The 22,825-nt window shown below is 48.3% G+C and overlaps 1 protein-coding gene across 7 annotated transcripts in view; it reads right to left on the reverse strand.

Moving 5' to 3' along the window:
• The window catches only part of LOC143821347 (protein CEPU-1-like), a 761,945-nt gene that overhangs the window by 49,666 nt on the left and 689,454 nt on the right, over nt 1-22,825 (reverse strand). The gene's annotated exons all lie outside the window — the stretch shown is intronic.

The following is a 22,825-nucleotide window of genomic DNA, read 5'->3' on the forward strand; positions in this document are numbered from 1 at the left end:
GTGTGATATCACTCAAGAACTTCTGGTCTCCCCAGATAAAACCCTCAGTTGCCAGCAATTTCCCAAGCTGCAGTTAGCAACACTATCTTACTCGAGACATAAGGAACCAGGATTGCCAACCTCCAGAGGATGGCTGGAGATCTCCCGTTATTACAACTACTTTCCAGGTGACAGAGCTCAGTTCCCCTGGAGAAAATGGTTGCTTTGGAGGGCGGACCTTATGGCGTTAGACCCCACTGAATTCCTTGGGTTGCCAAGATTTGTGCTGCCAGTAGGGGATGGAGGGTGTTTTCTGGGAGCTTCCCAATCTGCTGACATCACCTGGAAGTCACGTCAACATGTCTGAAACATCAGGGGGTAACAATCTGGCTTTTGGGCAAAACTTTATGGTAGAATTTGCTTCAACCAAAGAGTATTGATGCAAAACCAGAGCATCACCCCTTGCCCTTGATGTCCCCATGTATGGACATTACAGGTCAGCATGTCACATTAAAAAACAATCTCCTTCCAGGTTTGTGTTCGTTGGGGGGTGAGTTGGGGGAGGCAAAGTGCATCCAGAAAGCAGGGGATCCCCACCCAGACCAGCAGACCTCACAACCCTAATAATACCCTATCTCATTCCCTCCTGTCCCCAAATTCTGCCCTCCAGGTATATCCCAGCCTGGACCTGCCAACCCTATCAGGTACTCTTGTTCAACATCTCTTCCCTGTCACCCAGCCAATTGCTAGAGGGAAGGTGGGAAAACATGGGACTTCACAAACTCCGTGTTGTTAGATGTTGACATGGGAGAAGCTGGTCTGCTCCTCAGCTGCAGGTTTAGAATCACATCAAGTTTGACTCTGAATAATGCCAAGCAAACTGCCCTAAAGAAGCCCATTCGTCGCTGTTTCATGGGGGTTAATGAAACCAGTACAAATGAGCTTCTCAGATAGGTGTGAGTTAAGTGCGAAAGACAGAGAAAAAGCTAGAGAAGTTTGATGTTAACACCTCCCCTAATCACATCAGCTGGCTATGAAACCAGCATCTCCTGCTTTGGGGAATAACGAACCCGGTTCTGTGATAGCACCTTAATCAAGGCTCCCCAAAGGGAATCTAGTTCTTTCACGCAAACAGTCTCTCTGAAGGCCGTGCTGGGAAACCACCTCGTTTCTCCACGGGGGATTAATTCTGTAAATCGCTCAGACCTTTCCTAATTAAATGCAGCTTCTCGAAGCCAACCCCTTCCCCCAAAGCACTTGTTAGCTAGGGAAACAGTGTGGGCTGATTGAGGGGGCTCGCTCAGCGGTGCTTATTTGCCCACCTGCCTCACAGAAGAATTTGGAAAGCCTCCCCATCAGAATCCACGCTCGGGTTTCACTGTACTGAAACCAAGAGAAGTCCTCGTAATGCCGCAAGTTGGGGGCATCCAATGAAGACGAGCAACCAATTCAGGACAGGCAAAAAGAGTATACTTTACTCGGCAAGTAATGGAACTCTTTCATTTGCTGGCCATGGAAGCAGTGGTGGCCACAAGTGTAGGCTACATGACAAGAGGATTATAGCGGAGAAGACATTCATCGATGGCTACTAGGCATGAGTACAAAAGAGATCTGCTATATACAGAAGAGTGTATATCAGGCTAGCCTGATCACGCCAGATCTCAGAAGCCTAAGTAGGGTTGGCCCTGTTTAGTATTAGGATGGGAGACCACCAAGGAAGTCCAAGAAGCTACTTGTGCTGGCAGAGGCTCATGGGAATTGTAGTCCATGGACATCTGGAAAGCCACCCCTGCCCTACAGGGTCACCATCAATGCAACTTGATGGCATTTTTAACAGACTTTTAAAAAGCCAGCAAAGTGCTGAATACCAGCACTACAAGGCAGCATAAGGGCGAGGCTTTGGCCTCTAGGCACTACTTGTTGGCCCTTCAGGGAAACTATTTGATTATTGTATGAAACAGATGGACTAGATGGACCACCGTTCTAACCCAGCTGTGCTAAACATTCCAGGGAGAGCTTCAATTGTATGGACACTTCCTGAAAAGGCCACTGAAACTCATATGTGGTCATATATTTCTTAAAATAGTGGGCGTCTCATTTTGCTCTGGGGAATCCCTGGGGAATCCCAGTGAGACCAGTCATGGTGGACAGCCTTCTTCGAAAGGTTGGCTGCCACCACAATCATCACCATCTTCGCTGCCACCACCACCACCACCAGTGGTCTACACACGTAAACAAGGAAGAGCAGAGTTAATATAAAACCAAGGGCAGGGGGGTAAACTCATCATCCCTATGGCTCCACCCTCTTTGCCAGCAAGGCTGAGCGATCAGCAGCTGGTGACATGAATCTCCCAACCCCCCTGTCCATTTCTTCTCCTAGGCCCTTGACCAGTTCTTTCCAGGTGCCCTTGTTCCTTTCCAAATTTCTACAGCCCGCACAGAGGGATCCAGCAGCTCCAGAAGCCAGCCTCAGTGCATTCTGGGAGAGGGGAAGCCGCGTACTTGCTGTGCACCATCAACAGCTGGCGAGAGCAGCTCAGCCTTCTGAGAATGCAGATGATAACTTGCGCTGTCAGGTCGAGAAGCCAGGCAGAACAGGAGTGGTTGCAGTAGAGCAATTAGCAGAGATCGTCAGTAAATCACCAAAAGGCCTGTTCCCTCCCTACCCCCACATGCCTGAGTCCTATGCGCCAGAAAGCCATGCATCATTGTGCTCCTTTCTTTTGTTTGCCTGGAAATAGATTACTGTGGGGACTTTCGGAAATCCTGCTGGGGCAGGCTGGCCCTGCAAAACCCCCAGGGACTTGGCTCCACATGGTACCTCGACTGCATTCCAGATAGCGTTGCCAGCTCTGGGTTGGAAAATACCTGGAGACTTTGGGGGTGGAGCCAGGAGTGGGTGGGATTTGAGGCAGGGAGGGACCTCAGTGGAATGTAAAACTATGAAGTCCATCCTCCAAAGCGGCCATTGTCTCCAGGGGAACTGATCTCTGTCACCTGGAGATGAGCTATAATTCCAGGCGATTGCCAGGTTCTACCTGGGGACTTGCATCCTTAATTCTGAATGGTTACAATCCACACGCATGTCTTTGGAGCAGGGTTGCTAGCTCCAGGTTGGGAAATGCCTGAACGTTTTGGGAATGGGGACTGGGAAGGGTTGGGTTTGGGGCGGGGAGGGACTTGAATGGGGTAGAGATCCTGGGGAGGCCACAGAGTCCCACTTTTGAAGCAGTCTTTTTCTCCAGGGAACAGTTCTCTGTTCCCTGGACATGGCTTGTCATCCATGGTTATCTCCAGCCACTATCTGGAGGTTGACAACCCGACTTTAGGGCTCACACGAGGGTTGCACGACAGATGACCCAGCAGCCTTTGGGTCTATTCAGTGCCTGCTTTGGAGTTCTCCTGGAAAATGCTATGAACACCGCTTTGGATTGCCTGGCGGAAGACAAGTGGATGTAGCAATGCATTATGCAAAAAGGAGAAGAAGACACACTTCTACGTACCTCCTGCTTTCATTGTTTAGCTACAAACATCATGGCAATACTACCGGAGGACAGGGTGGGCGGAGCCACCAGGGCATAGTGGTTAGAGCAGCCTTTCTCAACCTTTTTGCTTCCAAGGCCATCAAGAAACCCCAGGGTTTCATGAAACCCTGGTTCAGAAAGCCTGGGTTAAAGTGTCAGACTAGCCTCTGGGTGACCCAGAATCAAATCCCTACTCTACCATTCACCAGGTGAATTTGGGGCAACCTCTCTCTGCCTAACCTCTCTCACAGGGCTCTTGTTGGGATGATAGAATGGAAAAGACAAGAACAGTGATGTTAGCATCACTAACATGATGGACATAATGATTGAAATCAAGAAATACATGTCTCTTACTGAATTAGTGGCAGTAACAGCTAAGTGGGCCCCCCATGCTCAGAGGCAGTATACCTTTGAATATCAACTGCTGGTGGGCAGCAGCTGGGCAGAAGACTTTGTCCTTTGTGGTCTGAGAAACAGACCATGGTTTCTGAACTTTAGATTTGGGCTGATCTGGGTTCCATTCTCTACCCAGCCATGAAACAGTGGGGTGACTAGGGGCCAATTATTTTCAGTCAGCCTAGCCTACCTCACTGGGTGATTGTGAGCCAAACATAGAGGCCAAGTGCATATACCCGCGGTGGCCAAACTGTGGCCCTCCAGATGTCCATGGACTACCATTACCATGACAGGGACATCTGGAGAGCCATAGTTTGGCTACCCCTGGTGTATATGCTACCCTGAACTCCTCTAAGGAAAGGTGGGATAAAAATGTGGCAGACTGATAGACAGAGTGACAGAAGCAGCTCTGGTCTGAACCAGTGATGTTCTTTTTAGCATTACTCCGTGCACTACCTGTCCCTACCTACCTGGGAGCATGTCATTCCCTTGTCCCATTCATGAGTAAATTATACTCTATTTTTCTTCTTAAAATAGTGTGTGGATTGGTTGTTGTTGTCCTTCAGGATGCTTCTGCCTCCCCAGGGCATCTAGAAAGAAAGTCTCTGAAGCGGAAGAGGCATTTCACCTCTTCTGTGCATGAATGTTGTTAAGGCATAAGCACTAAGTCAGCATGCAATGCACAGCCTCTGCATTTCGACTTCCGTGTTGGAGGATAGTTATGCTTTACAAATATATCTTGAACCGAAACCTTGGCTTTTAGATCAGCGGACGACAGATTTTTGCAAAGTAAATCAATACGGAAGATGGAGTAGAACGGCCCAGCCATGTGTAATCAGGGGGATGGAGGGGTAGTGACCCTTGGCGTGAGAACAGGGATGTTACAAGCATATATATTTTTTATCTTGATCAGTAAAACATTGAAGGCTGTATTGCTAAGAAGAAAATACACTATTTGAAAAGATAGCAAGTGAAGGATGTCAGGAAAAACACACACGAAAGGCTCGGGGGCTATTATATTTGAAAGACAACTCCCGGAATCTGATTTCCACCCAGCATTGGATAAAATGTGGATTTATCCCAGATTAACAATAACATGTTTGGTCTTATATTGGGCAAATCACTGGCCAGCCTGACACATAATACCTAGATATTCTGGCTTTCCCAGAAGAGTGTATGTTCTCTGTGGCAGAACATCTACCTTGCATGTAGAAGGTCATAATAATGTAGGAGAAGGCATGTTGGAAATGACCAATGGCCCACCCAGTCCAACACTCTGTGTCACACAGTGGCCACGTCCAGGTGCCATCAGGAGTTCCACCAGTAGGCCCAGAATTCCAAAGGCCCTCCAACTGTTGACCCCCAGGTACCATACACAAGAACATAAGGGAAGCCATTTTGGATCAGGCCAATGTCCCATCCAGTCCAACCCCCTGTGTCAAACAGTGGCCAAAGCCCAAGTGCCATCAGGAGGTCCACCAGTGGGACTAGAACTCCAGAAGACCTCTCACTGAGGCTCCCCAAGCACCAAAAATACAGACTAGCAGCCACTGACAGATCTCTGCTCTATATTTTTATCCAATCTCCTCCTGAACTTGTCTATGCTTGTAGCTGCCACAACCTGGCAGTGAATCCCGGGTTCACAAAACTGAGAGACACAATTTCTGTAGGCCCTGTCCCAGCCCTTGAAGAGCTTTTGCAGCCTGCATTCACATCACATGGCAGTAAGAGCAGCAGGAGAGTTTGGCATGCAATGACAGGAAAAATGTGAGCTTAAATGTGTGAGCTTAAATGGACTCCGGGGAATGGTAGAGCACAGGAAGGCCTGGAGGATCATTGTCTATGGGGTCGTGATGGGTTGGACACGACTTCGCAACTAACAACAACAACGACAGGAAGAAGTCCTACCTGCATTGCCACTCTCTACAGATACTGAAGCCTGAGCAAACGCTTGCATTATTGGGTCACTGAAGAGTCCTGATAGATGGTGGACCTGGCTGTTGGGGAAAGAGTTGGCGCTGCTAACCAGCTCACCATCGCTATTTAAGGGATTCTTTGCTGGGGTCTGAAAAGCAACTGTGTTCCATATTTTTCCAGGCTCTTCTCTTGATGCTGAAGATCTTCTTTAGGCTTTTCCCATCTCCTGGGAGCTTCCTCCTCACCTGTCTGCCTCTGGCTCTACCTACTTGGCCAAGGAAACCTTTGAAATGAAAGGGTGCCATCTCAAAAATATCTGAAAACCACTCTCCTTGGGAGAAAGGGAGGACATGCCAAACAGATCATTGCCCTGAGTTTCTCAGGCCAAACAATCATTCGGGGAGGGCAGAGCTATCAAGGGCTAGCAAGAGCTGCTAGCTCAAACCTTGGTTCTCCCTGAACAGTGAACAGTTGCTGGGGGAATCTGGGGAGGGCTGCCTTCCTGCCTTTGGGTTTCCAAGAAACATCTGGAAAACCAGAGTGTGCATGCATCCAAGATCTTATCCAAAGGCACTCTAGTTGATAAGACTAGGGTGCATCAGTCTCAGGAAGAGAGGTGTTTATTTTTCCTAGACAAATAATAAGAGCTTCTGTTTTAGGGATGCTGAGAGGCTCCCTCCCCAATTGCCTTCATTTGCATTTCTCAGACAGAAGATCGTGGGTGCAGTTCAGGTCCCCGAGTGTTCTTCCCATCCCAGATGGCTTGTGCGTCAATTGTCTCTGGCCCGCAGGGTAGTACGGCACCTGTTTTGCATGAATCAGCCCCCAGGCCCCCTGCCCAGCATCTCCAGTTCAAGTCTCCCAGGGGTGCCGGAATCAAGAATGGATAATGAAGCAGGCATTACTAGCACCGCTCAAAGGAGTCCCGCAGAGTTTGTTAATAGCACTGATCTCATGTCATTCAGGGCCCGTGTCCTTTCTGGAAGCGGGTGGGAGGCAGCGTGGGGAACGGGCCCAGAAAAGAAAGGTATAAATAACAGAGCGATGTGTCTCCCGTGGAGCGGCGGAGATAAGCCAGAGCGGGTACATTACAGAGATTGCCATCTACAAGTTGGAGGACACTGTCTCGCTTCACAAGGCCCCCTGGCTGATGGGAGCTCATCTGTCAGAAGGGGAGGGGGGGGGTGTCAGCCGGCCAGGAGGTCTGCCCAAAACTAGCAATGCTGTCATATGGGTATGAGGAAAGATCAGATCGGCACAGAGGGGCAAATGAAGGGGATGGGCAGCATCACCATGGCACCAAGAGAAAGTGACGGGGGAGTTTCCCATAGGACGGGTCAGAGCCATGTCAAACAGAGGTTGCTAATGCATGGAATGAGTTCCTTGGAAGATCTCAGGGCCTTGATGGAACTAGCTGAGTTCCGCAGGGCCTGCAAGATGGAGCTCTTCTGCCAGGCGTTTGACTGATGGCAGGATATAGACATAAGTGCCAGTTTGGGTCCCTCCTTGAAACCCTGACGCCCTCATGCTGTCAGAAGACCACAGCTAAGAGACAACTGTGATGTATATTGTGTGATATGTAATGTTATGTTTTTAATATATTGATCTTATTGTATAGTTTAAATTCTCGTTAGCTGCCACGGGCTGGCAACCCTGGGATCGGCGGCGTAAAAATCTAAGGTAGAAATAAAAATAAATTAGCACAAACTCAATTTACACTGTTTTCCTTTGTACAGGAAGAAGACTGTCCCTGGATCGTCTCAAAATTAAAACCAACCGAATGCTGCCCTTCCTGGCTGAAACTCAGCACCATCTTATAGAAATCTGCTAAAGACCAACCGAGCCCCCCCCCCATCCCTAAGACTTTAGGAAACTATAACAAAGAAATGGCTTTTTAACCTACTTTAATTTTTTAAACTTAATTTAGGTTTATGTAATGCATATTATTATTATTATTATTATTATTATTATTATTATTATTATTATTATCTTCCTTCCTTCCTGTTTATACTTGTATACCGCTGCTCCCAGCAAGTTGGCTGGCAGCGGTTCACAAAAAAGAAAATACAAACAATCTCCAATAAAATCATATAATATTAATAGTCATGCTAAAACATGTGTTTTTATTCATTTTGATGTGACGTGCACTGAACATATGGGGAATGGCAGGCTACAAGAATTAAAGCTGCTGTTGTTGAAAGAGAACAAGGAAATACAACTCCCCCCCCCCCCCCGGATTGGTCCAATTTGTGCAACCACATTGTGGGACACAATACCTGTTCTTCATTTCCAACTGCACGTGTATAACAACATGCCACAAGGGCAAGGTGTTAGCTAAGCGCTGTTAGCAATTGATTATATATTTGTTCATTATTCCCTTAATGTAGGTACCTTTATTGCGCACAGAATGTTCCCCGTGCAATTCAACCTCAAGTGAGTGCAAACAAATTCAAATTGCTGGTTTCCCCCCCATTTATCTCTGGAATTTGTTAACCTTCTTCATTATGCTGTATTTAAATGCACTATAAGCATGAACTGTTGACTTCCATTCCATAACACCGTAGCTGAGGAAATATGCCTGCACACAAAAACTCATGCTTGGAATAAAACCTGGTTGGTCTCAAAGGTGCCCCTTGGACTCAAGATTTTGCTCAACGTGCCATACACTGTTCCCTGCTCTTTCACGGGGGGTACAGTACAAATGGGTCGGTCTGTCCCTATCTAGAGGGCATCCAGAAAAGTGGTGCAACTCAACCTTGGTTGCAACGATAACAGCCAAGCTACGACGCCCACTCTGCCAGCCAGGCCTTGTCGTCGATGTGGACCCGGCTTCCGAAGTGGAATATTTTATGGAGATAATTTTATTAAAATGTTTACAACAATACAGCCATCGGCATTCAGCTTTAATCAATAGCACAATTTATTGTCCTTCAAGGTGAACATTAAGGCGAGCCTCCCGATGGTCAATACTTTGCCCGAAGGTCTATAAATCTTTACACTCCCCCAGCTGAGGCTGACAGCCGCTGATTTGAGATAAGTAAAAGTAAGAGCGTGAAAGATTGCTTCTTTTTTGGAGGCGAAAGACTAACTATTTAATTACAATCCCTACAGCAATTCAGAGCCAATTTACGGCTGCCTTCAGGTAATAAAAATTAACACCGAGAGAACTTGTTGCTTCCAGTGACACCCAGAGACGAAGGGTCATCTATTTCACATGGCGCATGGCGTTGGCCCTCGGCCTAAGTGCGCCTCATAAATACAGGCGTTAAACAACGCTAATAGAAAAGGAGGGGTTGTAAACATGCGCAGATGAGGGCAGAAAGGCACACAAAACAGTCTAATTGCACATAACTTGCCGACCGCCACCGTTAAAAGTAATCGGCAGAGGGGATGAACGAACCTGACTCACAGACTGGGATGTCCTTGCAACCCAGAGGACTAGAAACTTGGCAGGAGGAAATGGTATATCCCTGCTACAGAATTGCGATGCGCCCCTTTAAAGAGATTTGACGGTCAAGACCTGTGCAACATCTATGAATAGAAGAATCATTTTGTATCCCAGGATGTGCTTTATCGATGAGGAAGCATCCGCATCTATAACACTGTCTGATTGCACATAAGCCAAAATAAGTAAATAAATGGGCGCTTGCAATGTGAAATAGCAAAGCAACGGAACACAAGGCAAGGAGAAGAAAGGAGGGAGACAAGAGTCAGGCTTTTGTATTCATGGGCCTCTCCTACTTGGTGTGGAAGTGGCATGATGCAGAAGCTGCAGAAGGTCCCCAATTTGAATCGAATCTCTCCCATAAACCAGACGGAAGTTGGTTGCCCCCTTGAATTCATTGCTTTGGAACAATGTGCTTCCCATTCATGACACACATACACAGTTTACAAGGCCCAAGCACATCATGCAGTCCTTTGCTAAGACTAATCTTTAAGTTGGGGTTTTGAGTGTTGAGCATTATGGGTAATTAGTCACCTGTTGATCCCACCTGCACCTTAAGCTTGGAGGGGAGGGAATTTGGTGCTCTTTGAGACTGGGGGGGGGTCAGAAGCTAAGCAGGGTCATCCCTATGTAGCATTTGCTCATTGGGAGACCACCAGGGAAGACCAAGATCACAGCACACAGGCAGGCATTGGCCAACCGCCTCTGGAGTCTCTTGTCTTGAAAACCCTACAGGGTCACCGTAAGTCAGCTGTGACTTGATGAGAGAAAAAACCAAAACAGAACAGGAGAGATCTATCCTTTGCTCCGAATCTCTAGCTATCGCTCAGGTTTTCAGTAAGGGACCCGAAATCCCCGCAAATCTCCATGGCAACAGGTCAAATGGAAAGTCCTTGGTATTATCACCTAAGTCCGGTGAGTAGCTTAACAATATAATATTTCCAAATTCTCCCTCTCAGTCTCATCCACTGGAGAGATGCTTAAGCATCTGGGTAAGGATAGGGGAAGGATTTTGGGGGATTAGCTGGCAGGAACACAGGCCATTTGCTATTTGCGACTTATCCCAAATTCTTCGGCACAGTCTCTGCCAATCATGCCGCTTCGCTCCACTGACTAGGAACAATCTTCCTTCTCCCCCCCCCCCCCATCCTTCCCTTTCCTCCCTTGTACAGCCTCTCTTACATGGGTTATAAAACAGGCTCCAAAAGAACTTTCTGGCCAGTTTTATCTCTTGCCGTTCTTGATGTTACTTTTTAGGCTGGGATTGAGATGGGTGCTAAGGATTTTTGTACAAAAATTATGCGGTCATCTGTCCCGGTCACTTAGGAAGAGAGTCACAGATCCTTGAAGACTGGTAGAACATATTGACCATGACCCCCCCCCCCCCAAAATCTCCATCCCTATCTCCTTTTGTGTAAACTGAGCTTAGTCATCAGGGAATATTTTATTTTCTGCCTTTAATCACAGAGTCTGAGGGTTCCTAGCACACCCCTTTCATTCCTCCCAAATTCCAATTTAACACACAAACTAATCCCAAGATGAGCGCATATCCGTTGCCATCCTCCTTAACTTTCCACGAGTGATCCCATAAGTGCATGAAGCTCCTTTTACTATCAGCCTCAGAGAACAAGGCAAATCTCTGCTGAGAGAAGTGTGGGTTTCTGGAGCGCAGTCACTTTAAAACAGGGAGGGAAGCCTTGCAATTGGGAACCAGGAAGTCTTTGAACTGATGCCCTGGCCATCAGGGAAGACTGCTTTGGAGCAGGAAGTTAATTCGCAAAAAGAAAAATCTACACAATTACTGATGGTGGTTTTTCAAATATTGCAGCTGATATGCATTCTTGGATATCATGGGGGAAAGGTAGGGTCATCATGGATCATCCATGCATCTTGCAGAGGGAAAATGTAAAGTGTCCAAAATCAAAATGGATATCGGATTCAGTGTAGACAGGAGGGATTTATTTGGGCTGGGAATGGATAAAAAGCCCATCCTTAATCACCACCCCCTTCAATGTGTGAGCTACAGGCTGGGAGGATTAGGAAAAGAGGCAGCACTGAGAATTGGCCTTATACCTTCCAGTCTCTGGTGCGGTGGGGGAAAGAAACAAAAAGAAAAGGTGACACCAAGAGCAGCACATTCAGCATTCAGAAAAACAGACAAGATGGAGCCCCGGCCTCCAGGGATAGATCTGAGCCACAAGCCTCTTTGCCCCACCGCAGAGCACAGCAGCGAACTGCAGAAGCAAGTGGGACTGAAGCCGCAGAGGAGACCTGGGGTGAGAATTGACTGGTAGGTGTGTGTGTGTCTAGAAAACAGGAGATTCGACTCGGATGGTGGGGAAGGTGTTGCTAGCCTCACGGGATAAGCATGCCCAGATTGTACCGAGGCTGCTCCTCAGGCACTTGCAGAAGGAGAATTGCTACTGAGTAAACTTTGAGGCTGCTGTTCATCAGGGCAGACTGGGAGGCCAAATCAAGTTGGGACATTCCCAGAGATTTTGGGAGTGGAGCCTTTGGAAGGCGGGGCTTGGAGAAGGGAGGAGCCTCAGTTGGGTATAATGGTAGGGAGTCCACACTCCAAAGCAGCTATTGTCTCCAGGGGAACTGATCTTGGTTATCTGGAGGACAACTGCAATAGAAGGCAATCTCCAGACACCAACTGAAGGATGGCAACCCCAACAATAGCCCAGTAGCAACCTCCATGGAAATTCTGCAAAAGCAAAAATGAAGTGTGAAAAACCTGGAGGGAAACCAGTAGAGTTGCAAGAGAATATGTTGTGGTTGGGTTCCACCTGCCTCTTAAACCTGGTCCAGGCTGCTTCAGTCCAGGTTAATAAAATCTCAGCAATGTAAAATGCTTTTAAAAAAAAATCTGAATCACAGTCTGAATCTGCACTCTTTTCATGCAAAGGAACCCTGAGTCATCTCATGATGCCAAAGCAGCCACTCTCTTCAGGTGAACTCATCTCTGTAGTCTAGAGATCAACTATAAAGGCAGGAGATCTCCAGGCCCCACCTGGAGGTTGGCAACCTGATATAGGCCATCCTTAAGGTATGCTGGCTCCAAGTCCTATGGAGCTTTAAAGGTCAATGTCAGGACCTTGAATTGGGCTCAGCAGCTCATTAGGAACCATCGCAAAAGAAGCAAAACCTATTAGACGGTATATTCATTCACTTTAGTAGAGAAGTAACTTAAATTTTATTCCTGAGATACACACCAGATGATGGGGACAGCTGCAGTACCCTTTGGCCTAGCCTGGCCAATTGGACTCATGGACCCCTGAAACTTCCTTCTACTGAATCTGACCCTTATCCACCAAAGTTGGTATTGACTACTCAGACTGACAGAGCTGTGGACATGCCTAGCCAGCGCCCCTCCCCTTCCCACCCCCTCCAGGCCCATCACTAGCCATTTTAGCCAGGTGTGGGTGGGTCAGCATGACCATACACGGTCATAAGGTAAAGGTATCCCCTGTGCAAGCACCGAGTCATGTCTGACCCTTGGGGTGACGCCCTCTAGCGTTTTCATGGCAGACTCAATGCGGGGTGGTTTGCCAGTGCCTTCCCCAGTCATGACCGTTTACCCCCCAGCAAGCTGTACTCATTTCACCAACCTCGGAAGGATGGAAGGCTGAGTCAACCTTGAGCCGGCTGCTGGGATCAAACTCCCAGCCTCATGGGCAGACAGCTTCAGACAGCATTTCTGCTGCCTTACCACCCTGCGCCACAAGAGGCTCTATACACGATCATAGTATCTGATAAATGTTTAACAATTTTTATACATATATAAACCCTTCCAGGGGTGTCAAGAAATCCCAGGGTTTCATGAAACTTTGGTAGAGAAACCCTGGGCGACGTGCTGCTGATGGAAAACGGCACTAAACTCTCGCTACGATTCCTCGGTGCTTGCGAGGGCGAAAGCTGCATGCTCCTTCCACGGAACAGACTACAGCCCCATTGTTCTCTGCATTATGACGGCAATTCTCACGCCTGCTCCGGTAAAGCGTTTGCGAGGCAGTACCGGCAACGGACACAGAAGCTGGCAGGCATCTGGAATGTCGGTTCGGTGATTACTATTTATTATTTATAAAAACGCAGAATCGTGGCTCCGCTATAAAGTTCTCGACGCGTCATAGAAAAAGCAACCATAAATCTCCATTACGCAACACGCACATGCCCCTCATTGAATTCTGGGTGGCGAAATGCCAGAGATTGGCACTTTTGAACCCTGCCCCAAGAGGCGCGCGGACTCCGGCGTGGGAAGGCGCTTAATGACGGGGTCCTGTCTCAATGCCGGCGCTGCCAGTCTATGGCACAAACATCTTCTTAATGACATCCCAGCCTTTTTTGAATGCCATCCCATTAGCTTCCCGCTTTACCTTCTGCCCCGCTGTGCGGATTCGCAAGCTCTCAGCCTGTGCCAGGGATCAAATATAGTGTGTTAATAAATTAAGAGGGAGGGGGCGCAGTGGCGACTCAAGTCCGTGGCCAGATGGATCTTCGGCAGCCTGCATCGAGCCCGTGTTCCCCCTGGAAGCCATGGTGTGGATTTCAACGGCTCTGCGCATCTTTCATTGGAGGCAGGCAGGGAACAGCCGTTTCCACTTAATTTCCGACAGAACTCCCCTGGTTTATTAGCAGCCGAAATGTGAAGGACATGAACTTTCAATTGGCTGAGACAGATATAAGTTTTTGCAGAAGGGCTGGCTTGTGCTTTATAACTTCACTGGAATGCGCTCCGGATTGAGCTTGCCTTTGTGGTCAAGGACTTGCTTCAATGCACAAAAGGCGCCGTCCCGAGGGGAACCAAGTCTTGTCCGAAGAAAAGCTGGTCCCCAAGTTCTGCATGTGTCATGCCAATTAATGCCAATCTGGATTTAACTGTTTGGTGCTGTCTATCCTCCTCCTGCTTGGTGTAGGAGTTAAAAGCAGCAGCCTTGAATTTGGAGAATCAGGTTTGATTCCCCACTCCTCCACATGCAGCCAGTTGGTGACCTGGGGGCCAGTCCCAGTTCTCTCATAGCTCTCTCAGCCCCAGGTGTCTGTTGTGGGGAGAGAAAGGGTAGGCGTTTGCAAGCCCCTTTGAGCAACATGCAGCCTGCTGCATGACTTTGGCCCTGGCACAGTTCTCTCTTTGGCCCATCTACCTCTTGGGGTATCTGTTGTGGGGAGAGAAAAAGTTAGATGATTGTAAACTGTTGACCGCCAAAAAGGCAAAGAAGTGTTTTGGACAAACCAGGCCTGGACTTTCTCTACAAGCTAAAATGACAAGGCTATTGTAATGGGACTCCATTAGGAGAGGACAAGAGTCACTGGAAAAGACATGAGCAAGCTGGGCAACCATGTTGGTATGGTGAGGGGTTCCTTCCCTCACCGAACTCCACCGTCTAACCTCCGTGTCCAAATCTCTGGGAATTTCCCAATCCAGTGCTGAGAAACCTACCTATAGGCTGTGTTTCCCCTGCTTCTTTCTGCTTATATCCTGCTGTAACCTCAAATGATGTGATTAGTAGAACAAGCAGCTCTATGATTTTGAGAGACAAGATTGTTGCTCTCTCATCAGATACAATCTACCCTTTTTTTCAGGCCTAGAATCATAGAGTTGGAAGGGACCTCCAGGGTCATCCAGTCCCTACATAATGCAGGAAACTCACAAATACCTGCTCACCCACGGTGACCTCAATTCAACACCCAGATGATACTCTCCCCCCCCCAAAAAAACAAAACAAAAACAAAAACAGAATCCCTGGCCAGTTTGGCCTGGAATAAATTTGCTTCCTGATCCCCAAGTGGCGATCGGCATGCAAAAAAAGGGCCACAAGAGCCAAGCACCAACACAATCCCTTCCTGCCTACCAATGCAGAATCTGCCTAAGTTCACAGAATCAGCATTTCTGTCAGGTGGCTCTCCAGCCTCTGCTTAAAAACCTCCAAGGAAGGAGAACCCTCCGCTTCCTGAGGAAGCCTCTTCTTCCCATCCCATGCCAGCCTGCAGGTGCGACTTGGTGATCCCCTGAAGTTAAAGCTCCTCTCCAAATTAAAGAGATCAGTTCCTCTGGAGAAAATGGCTGCTTTGGAGGGCGACTCCATAGAACTATACTCCATCCACCCCCAGATCCACCCCAAAGTCTCCAGGTATTTCCCATCCCAGAGTTGGTAACCATACATCTCACACCCCTGAGTCTCCTGGACCAGGGGTAGCCAACCTGTGGTCCTCCAGATGTCCATGAACTACAATTCCCATGAGCCCCTGCCAGCAAATGCTGGCAGGGGCTCATGGGAATTGTAGTCCATGGACATCTGGAGGACCACAGATTGACTACCCCTGTCCTGGACGATTTTAAAAATGCTTCCTTTTCTTGGCCACATTGCAGAGAGGCTAGTGGATGAAACCATACCCGAGCTGGCTCTCTCTCTCTCTCTCTGTCTCTCTCTCTCTCTTTGTGTTTGCTTCTCCCCATCCTTCACCTCCTTCCTTGCTTAGTTATCCCCCCTCTCCCCACTCACAAGGTGAGAGAGGACAGCATTGCTGGAATGAAAGATTCCCCTCCTTGCCCTCTCCCGGCAGCAGCCCTAATTCATTTTTCATGGCCCCTCGCAGTGACAAAAGCCGCTGCGTCTCTCTTGTAAGCGTGCGCCGCGCAATAAGTCAAAGCTGATGTGCATTTTCCCCCTGGGCGCTGGAGCTGCACTTTGATTTAATTTGTCCTGTTGTTTGGATTCCGGACATCGCGGGGGACTCTTCTGCCCAGACCCCACCATGCAAGGGAGCCCTAAAAAAGGGAAAGGGGGGAGGGTCACTGACAGATGGGGAGGGAGGGTTGCGGGTACGGCTAAAATGGCTTGCTGCAATGCGAAGACAGTCAAGAGTGACAGATGCGCCAGCGGAAAATTACTCACACGCAATCCTATTTGTGGGAAGCGGCGGTGCAAAAGGAAATTTTGGTGCAATTTGGGGTTTTCGCCATCCGTCTCAGTCTCTGTCTCCCCCTCTCTGTCTGCACTCTCTTGCATTTTCTCTTATGGATATATACCTTAATGGAGAGGGGAGAAGAGGGGAGAGACCTGCTCTGATGAACCTACATTATTTTTGCCAGCAAAGGAACCGTCTGAGGCTCAGCTTTGCTTTAGGAATAACACGGCGTGTCGGCAGGCTCTCCGACTCTCCCGTTTGTCAGGGACAGAGCTGGGAGCCTTTCTGAGCCCTGTTTGAAGAGGCCGGGGACCCGGGAGAGCTGGGGGAAGCTGTACCTGCATCTAGATATACAGTTAACAGCAAAAAAAAAAAAGTTTGTGTGTTCATAAATGTAGGCTGCTTTGAGATTCCCTTGGGTAGGAAAAATGGGGTACAAAAATAGCTCTTATTTGTTTTAGAAATCTTATAGGGTTGTCCCGCTGACTTAGGGATTTCTTGGAGTATGCCACAATGTGTACAAAATTAGAATCATAGAGTTGGAAGGAGCCCTACAGGCCATCTGGTCCAACCCCCTGCTCAAGGCAGGAGCGTCCCGGATAAATCTCAAGCCACTGCTTGAAGACTGCCAATGACAGAGAGCTCACCACCTCCTTAGGCAGCCCATTCCACTGCTGAACTACTCTGACTGTGATCCCCCCCCCCCGCCCGATATCTAGCCGGTACCATTCTACATGTAGTTTAAAGCTATTCCTGCGGGTCCTGTCCTCTTCTGCCTACAAATCCTGATTAGATTACAACCAAGTTAAAGTCTGACTTGGACTCTCAGCCCTTTGAATGACACAAGTAACAGGGGCTGGACCTAACCCTGATCCCATAAGCCGTGCTTTATCGTGAGGTCTGAGTTCAGCCACTGTGTATAAATCATAAAATGAAATGGGAAATAATTGGCCAGTAAACATGATTTGCCTGCCATGTCGAATTCTCTGCAGGGAGACAATAGGGGACCCCCCCCGGGCTTGCCGGATCCTCTGTGCCTGTGACCCTCTAACCACCAGACCCTGTCCCCTCACCCAGTGATGTCCCTCGGTCCAAGAATCTGGGCTTCCTTGGTTCCGGTCAAGTCGCAGGTTTATATATTTTCTTTTTTAAAAGCTCACCTCGCTTTCCCCCCATTTCGAGGCAGCTTAAATCTAGTCCAGCTGGCTGTGGGAATGAGGGCACCGGGTGTTATGTTGCCGAGGTCTTGAATGTGTTTACAATGCAGTTGCGGCTGTTGGCATTATAGATTTTGTGGTTTTAATCTGTTTGTCAACCGCTCTGAGTTTATAGAGAAATAGGATTAATTTTAAAGATTAAAAAAAAGACACTCATGTAATCAAATCACAGAGCATCAAAGACAGAAAATATAGTACAAGATGCGCGGTTAAAATTGCCAGTCCAGAATTGGAACAAGAAGAAAGAGCTCTCTGCATCCTATGATCATTTTAACACTTAGGAACTACCATAGAGATGGGATGAAGACTTCCTAGAATCATAGAATCATAGAGTTGGAAGGGACCTCATGGGTCATGTAGTCCAACCCCCTGCACTATGCAGGACACTCACAACCCTATTGCTCATCCACTGTCACCTGCCACCCTCTTGAGCCTTCCCAGAATCAGCATCTCCGTCAGATGGCTCTCCAGCCTCTGTTTAAAAATGTCCAAAGATGGAGAACCCACCACCTCCCGAGGAAGCCTGTTCTTGTTATTATATAGCAGGGGTAGTCAAACTGTGGCCCTCCAGATGTCCATGGACTACAATTCCTATGAGCCTCTGCCAGCATTCACTGATAGGGTGATAGGGTTGCCAGCCTCCAGGTAGGGCTTGGAGACCTCCCAGAATTATAGCTTATCTTCAATAGATGAAGATTAGTTCCCCTGTAGAAAATGGCTGCTTTGGAGGGTGGAGTCTATTAGCATTGTTGTACCCTACTGAGGCCCCTCCCTGCCCCAAATCCTGCCCTCCCCAGGATGACTCAGGCTAGCCCAATTTCATCACATTTTAGAAGCTGAGTAGGGTTTTCCCCTTGGATGGGAGACCATCAGGGAAGTACAGGGTTGCAACACAATGGCAGGCAATGCCAGACCATCTCTGCATATCCTTTGCTCTGTCCCAGAGGGTCGGCATGGTGCAGTGGTTTAGAGAGCATCTTCTAATCTGGCGAGATGGGTTTGATTCCTCACTCCTCCACAGGCAGCCAGTCTGGGTGAACTTGGGCTCATCATAGCCCTGTTCTCACAGAGCAGTCCCGCCAGAGCTCTCCCAGCGGTTCTGAGTTCCTGAGATATTCGCCTGGCCTCAACCAGGGCCGGGGGGGTTCCAGCCTTGGCCCCAACCTGGTGGAATGAGCCCCCGGAGGAGCTATGGGCCCTGGCAGAGTTGTCAGCTTTCCGCAGGGCCTGTAAGATGGAGATCTTCCACCAGGTGTATGGTTGAGGCCAGGGTGGGGGTCTCGGTGCTTCCAACGGAGGATCCCTTAGAGGTGGTTAGTTGCTCTCGCTTCTGATGAGAGAGCTCATTCGATTGAATGCTGAACAGGGAGTGGGAGTTAGAATTCGTATTATGTCACCATCTTGAATGTTTCAATGTTAATGTTTATATAGTAAGAGGTTTTAAGGGTATAATGTTTTATTGTTTTATTGTAAACCACTGCGAGACCATTGTAACCAGTGGTATATAAATTCAAATATAAATAAATATAAAAGAAATGGCGCTTTTGCAGCTGGATTTTCCTGTGCAAAGTAGGAAAATGTGCCTCTAAAATGCCTTGGAAGTGACTTTAGCGTGCAGAATGAGCTCTAAAAATTCTCAAGAAACTGACTCCTGGATTCCTGCCATCCCCCAAAGTGTGTCTGACTATGCAGCAAAGATTCAGCCCACGTCCCAGTTATGTCTCCAATTCCTCCATCCATTCCCAATTGTTCTAAATGTGGGTGGTGGGCCCAAGAAATCAGGAACGAGACTTTCCTCTTACCAAGGGCTCATTGGCTGCTTAGCATGCTGATGGGCTCACATCCAATCCTTGGCAACTCCAGTTCAAAGGATCAGGGCGTGCAAGGCCTCTTCCCAAGAGTCTCTAACAGCCAAAGTGGAGACTATAGACCAGGGGTACTCAAACTGCAGCCCTCCAGATGTCCATGAACTACAATTCCCAGAAGCCCCTGCCAGCATTCGCTGGCAGGGGCTTCTGGGAATTGTAGTCCATGGACATCTGGAGGGCCGCAGTTTGACTACCCCTGCTATAGACCCTTGAGAGGCCAATGGTCTGCCTCAGTAAAAGAACCACAGAGAAGAGAAGCAAAAATCCCTTGCTGTTGAGCATGAGAAATACTTCGCTTGGCCGCGTGGAACATTGAAACATCTGTGGTTTCGTAATACGGAGAGCTTAGTGTTGTTTAAGCAAGACTGTGATAATTAATCCAGGTTAGGAGATCTTCATTATCCAGCCCCCATCGCTCTATAGAGTGCACTGCTACATAATCGTCGTGTTTTGTATTAATTAATTTTAAAACATCTACCACTTCTGATTTCCACACTCTGCGGTTCAGTGGCGCACGCTTCAATCCCTCTTCATTTGCAGAACTCGTGCAACTGGCAACTGATTACTGTGCAACCTCGGTAAAAATAACGTGTCAGCCATTGGGGAGGTGTGTGGGTGTGCAGAAACCCTGTTTCCCACACCCCCCTTCACACCAAAGCACAAATCCAGCCCTGACAAGGGACACCGGCAACACGTCTAGAAGACGCACACTGATAATCACAATGCAGAGGGTTTCTGCAATTTATTCTAGATAATATTCTAATGCAGCCTTCCTTGACTTTTTTACCATTGAGAAACCCCTGAAACATCTTTCAGGCTTCGGGAAGCCTCCAAAGTGGTGTAATCTTGCAGAATATAGTTGGGAATTATAGCTCTGTACATGCCCCTCTTCTTCCAACCCCCTCCAGGTTCATCATTGGCCTTTTGGGGGGGGGCAGTCTACATGACCATACATTGTCTAAGCTGTCCATTCGTCCTGACTCCCACAGGACACTTATGCTTCCCAGGGTCTAGTCTGCACACAATAGATAATGCACTTTCAATGCACTTTAGAAGTAGATTTTCCTGTTCTGCACTGGAAAATCCAGCTGCCAAAGCACATTGAAAGGGCATTATCCCTTGTGTGCAGACTAGGCCCAGGTCTTCATCCCAGGTCCCGCCTGGGTCCTTTAAAGTCCCGCCAGCTGGAGCCCCCTCCCTCCCTCCCTCCCTGCCCCCCGGTTGGACTAGATGATCTTGGAGATCCCTTCCAACTCTATGATTCTAAAGACTATGACCTGATCCGCACATAACTGGATATTGCTCTAATGTAATCATTCATGTCCTGAATGTTCTCATCCACTGAAGAAAACACAGGAGGAGAAGGTATATTATGACAGCACAAGATCCAGTGTGGTGCAGATCCTACCTGTGGCCACTTCATTCTGTGTAATTGCTGCGTCTCTTCTGTGCATGACTGCATACGCCTAGTGTTATTTGCTCAGAGGCAGGCGTGTAATCTGACCCATCCAAAACCGCACACTGCACCTTCCTGCACCCACAGGCTTTTAATCATAACAAGCATCTTCCAGAAAAATAGGAGGACAGAAGTAATCAGAAGCAAGATGGGGGGGGGGGTTCAAGAAAAGCCAGCGCGAGAGGGAGGCCTTCTGTCCTTAAAAACAAAAACAGCAGCCAACAGAAGCGTCGGCAGGCGAGACTTTCCAAGAGCAGAGAAGGACGTTGTTGGGAAATAAATGAGGAAGTCCTCAGCTTAACGAGAAAGAAGAGATTGGCTAAAGAGAGAGAATACGGAGGAGCATAAAGGGAAAAGGAATCATTCGGCAATCAATCGCACGACCAGGAGGGAGTAAAAACGGCGTCTGGACACATCCCAAGCACAAGAAAGGGATGGGGTAAACTGGCGGGATCACAATAGCACAACAGCAAGGTGGCCAGAAGCCCTACACGGTGCACACCCATGCGCCTGACAGCTGGTGCTTCTGGAAAGTGCGTCATTCCAGACAGTGGCCCCTCAAGATCATGTGGGAATGCTCTCCTAATGACACCTAATGACACAACAGGCACACCCAATGGGGCAAACCAATGGTGGCAAACCAAACCAGTGGCAAACCAATGCTGAAGCGCACTGAAGCGAGAGTTCTCAGGGCCTGTCTCACAGCTTTGGGCTTCACTTCCCCCTGGAGACTCATCCAAACCTGAGCTTGGGTATTTTCTTCCTTGTGTGAGCTGCTTTGATTCAAAATGAAACAGGGGGGGCAGCCCTGGAGAGATTAGCCCTGTTTTGCCTCTTCTGAACCCTCGGCATAAGATGGGCGGTAAGTCCCAGGAAGGAAGGCCATACAAGACCATATGCTAACGCCCGATGCCTCCCTGTTTTTAGTTTAGTTCTCCATCCGTAAATTAGGCAGACCAGAACTCTTTCTTGCAGAACCTCCTTCAAAGCGACGGCCTTCCCACACTTGCTAGAAACTCTGGCAGAAGGGACGGCACGGAGGATTTTTATTCTGAGCTGTGGATATTTTTATTCTTTGCTCCCCGCCTCCAGGGAATTGGGAAATACAGAAAGAGGAGCCATACTGAAGCAGCAGATCTCTCTCTCTCTCTCTCTCTCTCTCTCTCCCTCTCTCTTGCTTTACTCTTTTTTTTTCTCCCTCCCCCTTAAAAAAAATTGCCTGCAGGATATATCCAGCTCATCAAATTAGGAATTTGCTACATGATGCCTGTCAAAAATAAATGAGAAGAAGTGAGGGAATGGGGTGGTGGTGGTGAGGGGAGCTGGCAGGAAGGCGAACAGAGGGCTGATTGTAGATAAATTTCCAATTTTTCATAAGACAAGGAACAAGTGTTAAAATAAAGTGCAACAGAAGAAGCTCTGGTAAAAAGGGGTGGTGTGGTGACCTGCAGTGAACCAAGCAGGTGTGTGTTCCTTGGGCATCTGCAAGGCAGGCAGCCTCTCTACACTGAGCCCTCAGGGCGAGTCGGAAACCCTCTTGCTCCCAGGAGCCCCTCAGCTGGCACAGATAGAAGCCAAGGCAAGACAGTTGCTGAGACAATGTGCAACTTTCAGAAGCTGTAGTAGAATGCCCACAAGATCAACCATCAGGATGGCCTGGCGAACCTTCCAGAGAAGAAGATGTAGAGTCACAGAGTTGGAAGGGCCCATACAGGCCACCTAGTCCAACCCTTTGCTCAGTGCAAGTTTGCCTCAAGCATCCAGGATAAGGATCTGTCCAGCCGCTGCTTGAAGACGGCCTCCCCTCTGCTGCCAACAGGAACTGTTCCCTGCCCTCCTCCAAGTGACAACCTTTCAAATACTTAGAGGGCTATCATGGCCCCCATCAACCTCCTCTTCTCCAGGCTGAACATTCCCAAGTCTCTCAGCCTTTCCTTAAAGGGCTTGGTCCCCAGGCCTGGATCATCCTCATTGTTCTCCTCTGCACCCTCTCAATTTTGTCCCTGTCCTTTTTGAAGTGGGGCCCCCAGAACGCCACAGAGTTCTCCAGGTGGGGACTGACCCATGCGGTACACAGCGGGACTAGGACATCTTGCGATTTTGATGTGCTG

This window comes from Paroedura picta, chromosome 12, assembly GCF_049243985.1.
Source record: "Paroedura picta isolate Pp20150507F chromosome 12, Ppicta_v3.0, whole genome shotgun sequence".
In the NCBI taxonomy this organism is placed as follows: domain Eukaryota; kingdom Metazoa; phylum Chordata; class Lepidosauria; order Squamata; family Gekkonidae; genus Paroedura; species Paroedura picta.